This window comes from Oncorhynchus masou, chromosome 13 (assembly GCF_036934945.1).
Source record: "Oncorhynchus masou masou isolate Uvic2021 chromosome 13, UVic_Omas_1.1, whole genome shotgun sequence".
NCBI lineage: Eukaryota > Metazoa > Chordata > Actinopteri > Salmoniformes > Salmonidae > Oncorhynchus > Oncorhynchus masou.
In genome coordinates, this window is record NC_088224.1 from 46,807,978 (window position 1) to 46,823,879 (window position 15,902).

Sequence of the window (15,902 nt, forward strand, 5' to 3'; positions counted from 1 at the left end):
GATGGTATTGAAGTGCCCAAAGTTGGTTTGCTTTGTTAATTGGTTGTGTGGGGCAATGGCACAGAAACCTGTCGGTGGAAAATTTGTTGCATATATTTTATATAATTATAAATATGTAGAAAATCTGATTTCCCCCTAGCTGATCATTGGTCACAGTGTAATGAAACTGTCACGTCTGCACCCACTCCCCCTTTCTGGTGCTCGAGGCCGGCATTGCTGCTCATCATTATGTACACCTGTCACCATCGTTACACGCATAAGTGCTTCTATGGACTCACCAGGACTCCATCACGTTAATAATTACCTCCCCTATATCTGTCACTTCCTCAGTTTCTTTCCCGAGTCAGCATTAATGTTGTTATGTTTCCAATGTCCGACGCTGTTCGTGTTTTGTTTCCTCTCTGTTTATTCATTAAATATTCACTCCCTGTACTTGCTTCTCGTCTCCCAGCGTCTGTCCTTACAAAATGCTGACTCCACTATTTCAAGCATCAGGGAGTATTTAGTTTTTGTTGGTGACGTCGGGTCCGGGTGCCACTGCCGAAGCAACCGGGGATGCCTCAGCTGGCTCGTCAGGCTCCCATACCTCAGTTGGTGCAAGAGGTTATCAAGCTTTGGTTGGCTTGGCAGGCTACGACGCCATGACTCAGCCGGCTCGTCAGGTTTCCACGCCTCAGCCGGATTGTAGGACTCCAGTCTGACTCACCCGGCTTGTCAGGCTCCTGTGCCTCGGCCGGCCTGTCAGGCTTGCCCAGGTAGGACGCCAGGTGGCACCCCTAGAAGGGGGGGGGGGTACTGTCACATCTGCTCCCACTCACTCTGGTGCATGTAGCCGCCATCGTTCCGTGCATCAACGGTTCATCGGACTCCCCTGGACTCCATGATGTTATTAATTACCTCTCCTATATCTGTCACCTACTCAGTTTCTTTCAAGAGTCAGCATTATTGTCGTTATGTGTCTCTTGTCCAGACACTGTTCGTGTCACTCCCTGTACTTGCTTCTCGTCTCCCAGCATCAGTACTTACAGAAATAGACAGGAAGAATGAGCACGTCTGTGGTGGTTGGTGAACACTCAACCTTCTTGCCCGTAGCCCTGTGTTAGCATAAAGCATAAAGTCATACCAACATTTATAAACACAGGATCGCTACAGTTATTGTTAACATTATTTTGAGTTAATTATATGAGGGGGAGGGTGTTAATTTTATTTTACAGTACAAGGGGAGGGTCATGTGGAAATATTTGGGGGGATGCATTTTTGGGGGGATGACACCTTGAGTTGGACCTGCCTCTCCCCCTAGTAAATTTCAAACTGTCCCTAAGTTCTACACATGATCTAGGGAAACCACAGTGTGAAGTATACTATGGTATACTGTATTACACTTTACTACGGAATTTTATAGTAAACTGTAGTAATTTTTCATGTGGGGTGTTGTTTTTCGCCTGAAAATGACCAAGGTTGTCTTTGTCTTCAAGCTAAACTGAGTCAGATAAAAGGTTATTTCTCTTACTAAATCATAATATTGTCATTATGTAGCACTATGTTGGGCTGTGTCCTGAAGGTAAAGATAATAGTATGGTTAATGCTGTACTATTAACTTTACCTTCAGAATTTATGTTGCCTCAAAAATAGATAGTGTGATGTTGGTGGCTTGCATAATTATTATCCTTAGTGAACTGAAAACAATTTTCGTAGATTTTATGAACATTTTTGAAACATTGTTTTCTAGGACTTTGCTCTGCTGGGCCGGCAGGGAAAGAGTTTGCCACAGCCTTCATGCAAAATTATATTGAAGACTATAAAGGCTCAAGCTTTAAGATTGAAGTGGCATCTCCCCCCACCTCCCTCCAACCCACTAAGGTCAAGGTAACTGCCCTTGGGAAGGTCTATGAGAAGACAGTTGACCCTGGTAAAAGCGTGACCTTTGACCTACCCAAAGGAGTAGAGATGATTGGCAGCAAAAAGAACCTCCCCACTGTCCTGATCGAAGCTTCCCAGGAGGTCACAGTGTTGTCACTCAACTACAAAAAGGAAACAGCTGACACCTCTGTCGTCTACCCCGTGAAGGACTGGGGAACAGAGTACTTCATCTTCACCCCCATGTCGACCGCTGGTGATAGGTTCTCCAAAGAGTTTTCCATCATCAACTACAAAGAGAAGAACTTTGGGGTTGAGGTCTATCTAACTGGCCCGGTGACATTCCAAAGACAAAAGTATTTTGCAGGCAGCAAGCTGACAATCGATCTTTTGCCCTTTGAGAGTGTACAGATTCAGAGCCAGTTTGATCTGAGTAGCACCAAAGTGATCTCTAAGTTTCCAGTAGGAGTTCTCTCAGGACACAGCTGTACTAAGAAATACACTGGCTGCAACCACGTCTATGAGCAGCTCCAGCCCGTTAAGAGTTGGGGGAAGGAATTCATTGTTGCACCACTGCCTTTCCATAAAGACATCAACAGATATGATAGTCTTTATATCCAAACATCTCAGTTCACTCAAGTCAAAGTCATTCAAACTGGTATCGATTTCCTTACACTACCAATGTTCCCAGGACAATCGTTGGAGCTCATTGTCACCTGGCCAAATTCCTATTACTTGAGTGCTGACAAAGGCATTCAGGTCCTGTATGAGTTCAACGGAGGTGACATAGGAAAGAAGCAATACTACGACCCTTTTCTGTTCACCATTCTACCAACTGATCAATTCAGCACTTCATACTCTCTAGAAGGGCAAGCTGGCTTCCACAACATGTTCGTAATGGTGGCTCTTACCAAGGACCTGGGTGGGTTCACGGTAGACAAGCTCCCAATGCCCTTAAACATTGAGTGGCACAAAGTGGACGGAACCGAGTACTCATGGGCTGAGGTCTTGTATGGTACTGGAGCTAGCTTCCACCAGATAGCCCACACAAACTCCCCATTCGCTATCTACAGCATTGGTGGGGCTTATGCCAATGGCTACGGATCCCCTGCCTCTGGTAACCCAGGTATGTCAATCAAATGTGTCATATTTTGTATCAAGCAACAAGGATTCTCCCGAGGGTGACTGGTGAACCCTAGCTGTGTGACAGTGTAACCATACTTTTCTTATCATTTCTGCCCTTAGTCCTCCCAAAAGATGCCCCTGAATGCCCAAAGAACAGTCACTATGAGATGTGTGGAAGGGGCTGCCCTGCCACCTGTGACGACCCAGAAGGTCTCTCCATGTGCAAAACCAGTTGTGTGAAGGGCTGTACGTGTGACAAGGGCTATGTGCTTAATGGAAAAAAGTGTGTTCCCAAGTCACAGTGTGGCTGCCTGTACAATGATCGCTTTGTGAAAGCTGGAGCATCCCTCTGGGTTGATGAGCACTGCATCGAGAGGTGTACTTGTAACTCATTCAGCTTGAAAATGGAATGCAAGAGCACTGGCTGTCCTCTTGGGCAAGAGTGCCAGATGGTTGATGGGAAGAGAGACTGCCACCCGATGGCCTATTCCACATGTATGGTGTCTGGTGACCCACACTACCGCACCTTCGATGGCCACCATTACAGCTTCCAGGGTACCTGTGTGTATCAGATGGCTGGCGTTTGCACCAACAACAAAGCCCTTGAGCACTTTGATGTCCTAGTGCAAAATGATGGCCGTGGTAAAAAAGCAGGGTCCAGCACTAAGTTGGTGGAGGTTGTTGTTTATGGACACACCATTATCATCAGTAAAGAGCACAAAGGTTTAGTTCTGGTGAGTTATGTTGGGATATATTCACTCTTATAAACTGGGTGGTTCGAGCATTAAATGCTGATTGGCTGACAGCCATGGTATATAAGACCATAAATCACGGGTATGACAAAACATGGATTTTTACTGCTTTAATTACTTTGATAACCAGTTGATAATGTCAATAAGGCACTTCGGGGTTTGTGATATATGGCCACTATACCACGGCTAAGGGCTGTGTCCAGGCACTCCACGATTCGTCGTACATAAGAACAGCCCTTAGCCGTAGTTTATTGGCCATATACCACAACTCCTCGGTCCTTATCGCTTAATTATTCACTGTTTGTTGTAAATAGATACAGTGCCTTGCGAAAGTATTCGGCCCCCTTGAACTTTGCGACCTTTTGCCACATTTCAGGGTTCAAACATAAAGATATAAAACTGTATTTTTTGTGAAGAATCAACAACAAGTGGGACACAATCATGAAGTGGAACGACATGTATTGGATATTTCAAACTTTTTTAACAAATCAAAAATTGAAAAATTGGGCGTGCAAAATTATTCAGCCCCCTGAAGTTAATACTTTGTAGCGCCACCTTTTGCTGCGATTACAGCTGTAAGTCGCTTAGGGTATGTCTCTATCAGTTTTGCACATCGAGAGACTGACATTTTTTCCCATTCCTCCTTGCAAAACAGCTCGAGCTCAGTGAGGTTGGATGGAGAGCATTTGTGAACAGCAGTTTTCAGTTCTTTCCACAGATTCTCGATTGGATTCAGGTCTGGACTTTGACTTGGCCATTCTAACACCTGGATATGTTTATTTTTTAACCATTCCATTGTAGATTTTGCTTTATGTTTTGGATCATTGTCTTGTTGGAAGACAAATCTCCGTCCCAGTCTCAGGTCTTTTGCAGACTCCATCAGGTTTTCTTCCAGAATGGTCCTGTATTTGGTTCCATCCACCTTCCCATCAATTTTAACCATCTTCCCTGTCCCTGCTGAAGAAAAGCAGGCCCAAACCATGATGCTGCCACCACCATGTTTGACAGTGGGGATGGTGTGTTCAGGGTGATGAGATGTGTTGCTTTTACACCAAGCATAACATTTTGCATTGTTGCCAAAAAGTTCAATTTTGGTTTCATCTGACCAGAGCACCTTCTTCCACATGTTTGGTGTGTCTCCCAGGTGGCTTGTGGCAAACTTTAAACAACACTTTTTATGGATATCTTTAAGAAATGTTTTTTCTTCTTGCCACTCTTCCATAAACGCCAGATTTGTGCAATATACGACTGATCGTTGTCCTATGGACAGAGTCTCCCAACTCAGCTGTAGATCTCTGCAGTTCATTCAGAGTGGTCATGGGCCGCTTGGCTGCATCTCTGATCAGTCTTCTCCTTGTATGAGCTGAAAGTTTAGAGGGATGGCCAGGTCTTGGTAGATTTGCAGTGGTCTGATACTCCTTCCATTTCAATATTATCGCTTGCACAGTGCTCCTTGGGATGTTTAAAGCTTGGGAAATCTTTTGTATCCAAATCCGGCTTTAAACTTCTTCACAACAGTATCTCGGACCTGCCTGGTGTGTTCCTTGTTCTTCATGATGCTCTCTGCACTTTTAACGGACATCTGAGACTATCACAGTGCAGGTGCATTTATACGGAGACTTGATTACACACAGGTGGATTGTATTTATCATCATTAGTCATTTAGGTCAACATTGGATCATTCAGAGATCCTCACTGAACTTCTGGAGAGAGTTTGCTGCACTGAAAGTAAAGGGGCTGAATAATTTTGCACGCCCAATTTTTCAGTTTTTGATTTGTTAAAAAAGTTTGAAATATCCAATAAATGTCATTCCACTTCATGATTGTGTCCCACTTGTTGTTGATTCTTCACAAAAAAATACAGTTTTATATCTTTATGTTTGAAGCCTGAAATGTGGCAAAAGGTCGCAAAGTTCAAGGGGGCCGAATACTTTCGCAAGGCACTGTATATCTGTATCTCTTCTTGATTCATCCATTCCACCCATATTCAAACATTCTACATTTTCTCTTCAGGTAGATGAAGAGCTTACCAACCTCCCAGTCAAACTGCTGAAAGGTAAGGTGCAAGTGTACCTGAGTGGTGGCTTTGCAGTGATTCACACTGACTTTGGGGTGAAAGTGTCCTACGACTGGCACTCCACATCATTTGTCACCATCCCCCACACTTATTCTGGTGCAATGTGTGGCATGTGTGGTAACTACAACTTCAAACTCAACGATGACATGCAGATGAAGAATGGAAAGCAGGCCTCCACTCCAGAGGAGTTAGGTCAGAGCTGGAGAGTTGCAGAGATCCCTGGTTGCGTCCATGGCTGTAAAGACAAGAACCATTGTCCTAACTGTGACATCACACAGAAAGATAATTTTGAGACCAATGAGTTCTGTGGTAAAATCCGAGACCCCAAAGGACCCTTCCGCAACTGCCACGCCAAGGTGGACCCCAGCAGCTTCTTCGATGACTGTGTTTACGATGTATGCCTTAACAATGGCAACAAGAACACACTCTGCAGTAGCCTCCAAACGTACACTGCAGCATGCCAGCAGAAAGGAGTTGAGGTCTTTGCATGGAGGTCCAAAGACTTCTGCGGTGAGTCAGACTTTCCATTTTTCCAATTGAACTTATATCAGTATTATTCTTCAGTTGCTGCCCAAAATGCACTAATCAAATGTTCATTAATTCTATTTATCTCCAGAGTTCAAACACCCTGTGAATAGTCACTATAAGATTTGTGCAAATGGCTGCCCTGCTACTTGTAATAGCATGTCTGCCCCCACCAGCTGTAATACTCTGTGTCAGGAAGGATGGGCTTGTGATGCTAGTTTCATTCTCAGTGGAGACCAATGTGTGCCCCTCTCGCAATGTGGTTGTCTTTACAATGATAGATACTACAAAAATGGCCAAGTCTTCCATCCCAATGGGCTCTGCCAGGAGGAGTGCACATGCAATGGCAAGGTAGGTTTACTTTGATCTTAATAAGGTATACCTAATGTCATATATTTGCCTTTTGGTCCATTTTCTGTATTTTTGTTTAAATTCTGTAAATACTTCAAATGAAGCTGTATGTGTATTAACATTTTGAAACAATGCATGGTTTAGTTGAACATTTAAATATTGAGCAAAGAAACATGTTTGACCTTGATCAAATCAAGTGTTAAGCTATACATCTAAACAATAAAAGTTTTGATGTGAAGGATATTTTCATGGCTTAATTATGTATGTGTTATGTTATTTACCAGGTGAATTGTGTGAAGTTCAGCTGTGGCCCCCATGAGACGTGTGAGGTGAAGAACGGTGTCAGGGATTGCCAGGCTGTTGGAAAGGGAGTCTGCACCATCTCAGGTGACCCACATTACAAGACCTTTGACAACAGCTTATATGACTTCCAAGGTACCTGCACCTACACTGCAGCTCAAGGCTGCTATCTAGAGGGCACACGCCTCAACCCCTTCTCTGTTGTGGTGGAGAATGAGAAGTGGTACGCCATGTCAAATAATCCAAAGGTATCTGTTGCCAAGCTTGTGGCTGTAGAAGTCTATGGTAATACCCTGGTTCTAAGGAAGAATCAAGCAGGAATGATAATGGTTAGTATTTCATTTGACTGTATGACAAATGCACACATACTATTTTTGTGTTTGATTAATTAACATGAGAAAATTCCATAATCACTTTCAGAAAATAAAAGGTCCTAAGGTATATGACTTACCTAGTGCATATAATTAGAATAGGCTTGATACTAACCATTTGTTATTGTCATATTTGATATGCCATTCATCCAGGTAAATGGAATTATGATGAGCCTCCCTGTGAATCTTAACAACGGAGCAGTGCAGGCCTACCAAGAGGGAACCTATGATGTCATCACAACAGACTTTGGCCTGAGAGTCACCTATGACCTTGTGTACCACGTCATTGTCACCGTCCCTGGCAACTACCGGGGCAAGACCTGTGGTCTGTGTGGCAATTTCAACGACAACAAGAATGATGAGTTTCAACTGCCTGATGGGAAAATAACCGAGGACCTCCTGACCTTTGGCGCAGCCTGGAAGATCAGTGTGCCACATGTGGTTTGTGAGGATGGCTGCAGCGGAGAATTCTGCCCCAAGTGTGACGCTAAGAATAAACTCATATTTGAGGCCGACTGTAGTATCATCACAAACCCTCATGGTCCCTTCGCCACCTGCCACAATGTGATAGACCCCACCTCTTACTTCAGAGATTGTGTCTATGATGTCTGCTTGTCTGAGGGAGACCGTAAGGTTCTCTGTCAAAGCATAGCAGCGTACATGATTGACTGCCAGGACTTTGGGGTGAACATCAGTAACTGGAGAACAGAAACCTTCTGTCGTAAGTATTTAGTAGTCTGTGGATTGGGACACATTTGGCTTTGGCTTTCTTTTGTATATATATATATATATATATATATATATATATATATATATATATATATATATATATTCGGTCTGTATATTCTGATTATTGTTTTCAGCACCATTTCATCAGGTCAAATTCACCAAATTTGGTGAATAAAGGTGATTTTTAGTCCTGAAGTCTGAAATAATTGAGTGTTGTGATTGAACACAATATTGTATGCCTAATCACTTAATTGATTCATCTGTAGCTCTGGACTGTCCTGCCAACAGCCACTACCAGAGCTGCTCTGAGATCTGTGCCAACCCATGTCCCGGCCTCTCTGACATTATCACCTGCTCCACCACCTGTGCCGAGGGCTGTGCCTGCAATGCAGACAACTACTTCAATGGGACAGGCTGTGTTAAGTGGGACATGTGCAGCTGTTACCACAAAGGACGCACATACAAGGTGGGGTTTACCTAGAACATACACCAACAATGTGTAGTGTTTACTTTACAATAGAAGAATATGTTCCACAAATACACATTATTATTAGATATGCACTACTGTTCAAAAGTTTGGGGTCACTTAGACATTTCCTTGTTTTTGAAAGAAAAGCAAACGTTTTGTCCATTTAAAATAACACCAAATTGATCATAAATACAGTGTAGACATTGATAATGTTGTAAAGGACTATTGTAGCTGGAAACTGCTGATTTTTTATGGAATATCTACAGTGCCTTGCGAAAGTATTCGGCCCCCTTGAACTTTGCGACCTTTTGCCACATTTCAGGTTTCAAACATAAAGATATAAAACTGTATTTTTTTGTGAAGAATCAACAACAAGTGGGACACAATCATGAAGTGGAACGACATTTATTGGATATTTCAAACTTTTTTAACAAATCAAAAACTGAAAAATTGGGCGTGCAAAATTATTCAGCCCCCTTAAGTTAATACTTTGTAGCGCCACCTTTTGCTGCAATTACAGCTGTAAGTCGCTTGGGGTATGTCTCTATCAGTTTTGCACATCTAGAGACTGAAATTTTTTCCCATTCCTCCTTGCAAAACAGCTCGAGCTCAGTGAGGTTGGATGGAGAGCATTTGTGAACAGCAGTTTTCAGTTCTTTCCACAGATTCTCGATTGGATTCAGGTCTGGACTTTGACTTGGCCATTCTAACACCTGGATATGTTTATTTTTTAACCATTCCATTGTAGATTTTGCTTTATGTTTTGGATCATTGTCTTGTTGGAAGACAAATCTCCGTCCCAGTCTCAGGTCTTTTGCAGACTCCATCAGGTTTTCTTCCAGAATGGTCCTGTATTTGGCTCCATCCATCTTCCCATCAATTTTAACTATCTCCCCTGTCCCTGCTGAAGAAAAGCAGGCCCAAACCATGATGCTGCCACCACCATGTTTGACAGTGGGGATGGTGTGTTCAGGGTTATGGGCTGTGTTGCTTTTACGCCAAACATAACGTTTTGCATTGTTGCCAAAAAGTTCAATTTTGGTTTCATCGGACCAGAGCAACTTCTTCCACATGTTTGGTGTGTCTCCCAGGTGGCTTGTGGCAAACTTTAAATGACACTTTTTATGGATATCTTTAAGAAATGGCTTTCTTCTTGCCACTCTTCCATAAACGCCAGATTTGTGCAATATACGACTGATTGTTGTCCTATGGGCAGTCTCCCACCTCAGCTGTAGATCTCTGCAGTTCATCCAGAGTGATCATGGGCCTCTTGGCTGCATCTCTGATCAGTCTTCTCCTTGTATGAGCTGAAAGTTTAGAGGGACGGCCAGGTCTTGGTAGATTTGCAGTGGTCTGATACTCCTTCCATTTCAATATTATCGCTTGCACAGTGCTCCTTGGGATGTTTAAAGCTTGGGAAATCTTTTTGTATCCAAATCCGGCTTTAAACTTCTTCACAACAGTATCTCGGACCTGCCTGGTGTGTTCCTTGTTCTTCATGATGCTCTCTGCGCTTTTAACGGACCTCTGAGACTATCACAGTGCAGGTGCATTTATACGGAGACTTGATTACACACAGGTGGATTGTATTTATCATCATTAGTCATTTAGGTCAACATTGGATCATTCAGAGATCCTCAATGAACTTCTGGAGAGAGTTTGCTGCACTGAAAGTAAAGGGGCTGAATAATTTTGCACGCCCAATTTTTCAGTTTTTGATTGCGTTAGCTAATTCAAGCTTATAATTTTAAAAGTCTAAATGATCATTAGAAAACACTTTTGCAATTATGTTAGCACAGCTGAACTGTTGTTCTGATTAAAGAAGCAATAAAACTGGCCTTCTTTAGACTAATTGTGTATCTGGAGCATCAGCATTTGTGGGTTCGATTGCAGGCTCAAAATGGCCAGAAACAAAGTACTTTCTTCTGAAACTCATCAGTCTATTCTTGTTCTGAGAAATTAAGGCTATTCCATGCAAGACATTGCTAAGAAACTGAAGATCTCATACAATGCTGTGTTCTACTCCCTTCACAGAACAATGCAAACTGGCTCTAACCAGAATAGAAAGAGGAATGGGAGGCCCTGGGGCACAACTGAGCAGGAGGACAAATACATTAGAGAATCTAGTTTGAGAAACTGACACCTCACAAGTCCGCAACTGGCAGCTTCATTAAATAGTACCCGCAAAACACCAATCTCAACGTCAACAGTGAAGAGGCGACTTCAGGATGCTATCCTTCTAGGCAGAGTCGCAAAGAAAAAGCCGTATCTCAGACTGGCCAATAAAAAGAAAAGATTAAGATGGGCAAAAGAACACAGACACTGGACAGAGGAACTCTGCCTAGAAGGCCAGCATCCCGGAGTCGCCTCCTCACTGTTGACGTTGAGACTGGTGTTTTGCGGGTACAATTTAATGAAGCTGCCAGTTGAGGACTTCTGAGGCATCTGTTTCTCAAACTAGATTCTCTCATGTATTTGTCCAGTACATTGCCACAAAAACAATATACTATACCTATTTATCTCCCTCAGATTGGTGAGTCTGTGTTGTCAGACGATTGCCAGGAGCTCTGCACCTGCTCTGCCTCCGGTGATGTGAAGTGTGAGACTACCAAGTGCAAGGCTGACGAGAGCTGCCAGGTCAAGGATGGTCACCGGGGCTGCTATCTCAAAAAGTGTTTGTTGGAGACTAATGGTGCCTTCACCCTTTTCAATGGAAGAAGTGGCGCAATCACAGCCATGGGGGCCTATGAGATCATCAAAGTTTGTGACAATGCTCTTGTGGAAGAGTGGTTCAGAGTGGCGGTGGCCATGCAGGCCTGTGGGAAGACTGGCCTCAAGAGCGTTGTTGCTGTGTACGTCTACTTTAATGACCTGATCGTCACTGTCAACAGCAAGCATGAAACTTGGGTGAGTCACCTCATATATATATATATATTTATACATTGTTAAATATTGTTTATGGATGACCCGAATTCCCTTCAGTATCTAGGATTGTCAGATGGTATACTATTCCATCAGTGTTACTTTCTCTTTCAATGTTGTTCACAGATAAACGGTAAGAAGGTGACTCTACCACGCCTGATGAGTAATGAGGTCTCAGTGAACGTTAATGACAAGACAGTGATGATTGAGAGGATGTCAGGCCTTCAGGTGTCATACAGCCTCTCTCAGGAGATCATAGTGACAGTGAGTACCCACATGGCTGACAAGGTGTGTGGAGCTTGTGGAAGACTGAAACCTTCAGGAGACATCCCGGGCCCTAGTCTCAACCAGACTATGCAGGAATACATGGATGGCTGGAATGCACCGGACTTCCCAACCTGCAGGTGAGTAACTGTATAAATCTGGAACTGATTCAAATCTGAAAATCAATCAATAACAATTAAGTTGTGAAAATGTATACTTAATTAGGGTGAAAGCTATCTCAGTTGTATGCTCTTTGACCCCTTACAGTGGCGGCCTTTGAACACCATGGAACATTCTTTCGTCCACAAGACATTTTAACTACCCAGATTAATAACCTCTGATAATGTTTGTGATAACTTTAATTCTATTCTTACCGAACAATTGCATTTTGTGAAATTATTCTGTAAAAACCAAACAATAAAATGTCGACAAGAAAAGCATCAAGAACTGATGTATTGTCTCTATTGTACTTCTCCAGATGATAATTCATTCCATGGTCTTTTACTATGTTCTGCATAGGTGTATTACATTAGGGACAGACTATAGAAAATAGTTGATTATGCACACAGAAGTATATGGCCTACTTCAGATGTCATGGCAGGACATACAGTGTGCAAGGGGTGTATAGACTTCCACTATCTTCATATTTCACTGTTTTAAATTACATTTAAAAAGGGATTACAGATGTGAAAAATGTTGGATAAGATTCTTTCAACATTGTCAAACTGGCAATGGCAACATTTATCCATTGTTTTTGTCAAAATTCCTCAAGCTCATTACATTTGTTTGGGAAACTAACTTTTTACCTGGGATTTGCTCCTTTCATATGTATTTTGATCCTGAAAAACTCTCCCAGGTGACAAGCATGCCCATAACATGATGCTGGACATTAATACAGTAGTTACTATATTATAGTAAAAGTATGTTTAACTATAGCAAAATGTAAACACTACAGTCATGTCCGCAACACTACAGTAAATACTGCATTAGTCCTTAAAAACACTACAGTGAGTACTGCTTTTTACAGACTTTACTAATGTAATGGCTTCTAAACGTGCCTCCACCAAGTATCAACTCTGGGGTGTGAAGACATCTTCGTTTTTTACATTTGTATTCATTTTCATCCAGAGATTTCATCCTTTTTTAAATGTAATTTTAAGGCAGCAAAATGTGAAGACTGTGCAAGGGGTATGTAGACTTTCACTGGTGACTAGTGTTTTCTGGGCATGGGGAATGTTTTATATGAACAAGGAACAAGCTTGTATTTGACTAGTCACCACAGCATTATTTCCTTGAAGTAACATACGCCTTTATGAAGGGAGATTTTAATTTTTATTCCAAGAATGTGTATTCGGAAGGATGCTTTTATCACTACACTAATTTATAATTTAGATATCAAATTACATCTAAAGATACTTAATCTAGCAAATCCAGTTTAGTACTTTCTATTACATAGTAAATATTTTGAATTGAATTGATTACCATTGTAATGATTTTACCATTCTAAATCACTTTCTGAAATTGTTTTAAAAATCTGAGGCAAGGGTTTGGCAGAAAATGTAATTCCTTCAGTTGAAGCACAGTTTCTCATATCACTGTGAAAGAGAAAGGGAGAGTTGTTTTGAGTGCATATAATTTCCCACTGAAATCTGTCATGTAACACCTGCTGCAATGTTTTCAAAAGATGTTCAAACATTCATTATGGATGTTAAAACAAGTTTCAAGTCCATAATCCCACAAACGTCATTGTCTGACACCATGCTGGTAATGAGAGGTTAAGGGGCGGATGGGATAGAATTCCCGTATACCATCCTTGACCTGCCAGCTCCCTTCACTCTAGCACGCCATGGACTGTGACAGAACAACTCCAGGCTTCCGGCAGATATGGACAGCAAAGCAGTTGTCTGACATCACGGATTGCCCTATAAGATCACTGACACATATCAGTAAGACCTTTTTTCACATAACAATTCAAATATCAAATATGTAAATCTACATAAACTTTAAGTATCCAGCTTGTATTGCCCCACTTGAAGGGTGTGTCCACCAGCATAGCAGCTGCACTGGAACCAGCTAACACAGCCTGTGCCATTGAAATAAAAGTCTTTGTTGCAGGCACATCCGTCAGCAAAGGTGGTGGAAAAGTTGATGGTGTCCGAGAGGCCGGGACATGAGGTTGCACAGGTTTCAACACAGATTTGGTAGTAGCTGTTGGCAGGACAGTAGAATGCTGTGAACGTATGAGAAAATAACTATTTTTTTGTCCTTTCGCATGAACATGACTTTTAACTATGACTGAATATTAGGTTATCCGAATGTGAAAACAGAAAGAAAGTTATGTTTTCAATTGAGAGTCAACCTGGACTCTGGTGTAAAAGTAACATAGCAAATGAAAATCCGGGACACTCAAATTAGTATGACATGTTCATTTTGGTATGTTATGTATTTATTTGTGGAAAGGGCAAGACAAAGCCTATTCCCCCTCAGGAGACTGAAAAGATTTGGCATTAGTCCTCAGTTCCCCAAAAGGTTCTACAGCTGCACCATTGAGAGCACGGTTGCGTCACTGCCTGGTATGGCAACTGCTCGACCTCCGACCGCAAGGCACTACAGAGGGTAGTGCGTACGGCCCAGTCCCTCACTGGGAACAAGCTTCCTACCATCCATGACCTCTATACCAGATGGTGTCAGAGGAAGGCCCTAAAAATGGTCAAATACTCCAGCCACCCTAGTAATGGATTGTTCTCTCTGGTACCGCACTGCAAGCTGTATCGAAGCGCCAAGTCTAGGTCCAAAAGGCTTCTTAACAGCTTCTACCCCCAAGCCATAAGGGCTACCCAGACCCCTCTTTTAGACTGCTGCTACTCTCTGTTTACTATCTATGCATAGTCACTTTAACTCTACCTACATAGATATATTACCTCAATTACCTCGACTAACATTGACTCTATACCAGTACCCCCTGTACATAGCCTCGCTATTTTCATTTTACTACTGCTGTTTAATTATTTGTTACTTTTATTTTCAATATTTTACTTATCTATTTATTTATTTAACGCTTTAAAAAAACTTTTATAGCATTTTTGGTTAAGGGCTTGTAAAGTAAGCATTTCACTCTAAGGTCTACAGCTGTTGTATTCGGCGCATGTGACAAATTCAAATTTGATTTGATTTGATCATCATCCATTTAGTATGATATGTTACAAATTACAATTCACATGACGTTACGAATTGCAATTCGTACAATATGTTACGAATTTGCAATATGTATGATATGTTAAAAATTACAATTTGTTGTGGCTAAAAGTTCGCTAGGTTGCTCGGTGGCTAATGTTAGCTCAGTCACTAAAGTTAGCTAGGCTAGGGATTAGGGGTTAAGTTTAGGGGATGGGTTAGCTAACATGCTAAGTAGTTTCAAAGTAGCTCAAAAGTACTAAGTAGCCATACCAAACGTAACAAATCATACTAATTTGAGCATCCCGGAATTTATTTTACTATGTAATGTCTAGTCTATGAGACCAGCCTGAGAGAGTTGTAGACTGCTAGAGTTGCTAGACTTGGTCTAGCATCAGAAAAAAAACTTTTTAAGGCAAAAGGTTGATTATACCAAAGTCCTGACAGTCTAACATGTAAGGAGCAACACTATGTTAAGGAGCAACAGAGAGAACAAAGTAGTCGGCGCCCGTCAAACATTTGATTTATGATCCCATGTCCGGATGACGCATACATGCCCAAATATGGGCATCCGGTCAGGACATCCTGGTGGGAATTTCCTGACCGGATCCTGGTGGGAAGTTGTCCTTTGAAGTTGTCATGATGATTGATGTGTAGGGACCTTGTTGAACTGGGGGGGCGGGGGATGTGTTTGAACATTTCAAAGAGGATGGCCCCACACCCCGCTATTTTATTGCCCTGAGGGCCGTTGTCCATGAAGCAGTAATGTCCGGGGGGGGGGGGCGGTTATGTTGGTGGCAGACGCATTATAAATAAGACCCAGAACAACACATGCGGCCCCAGAACACTAAACAAGATTTTAAAAATAAAACCCAGAATATTAAACAGAAAATTATGTCTCCTAGGCCAATTCACGGGGTGGTATGCGTCTCCTGTCACGAACCCAATGATAAAAGCATTGAGGACATTTTGTATGAGGCCCCTGA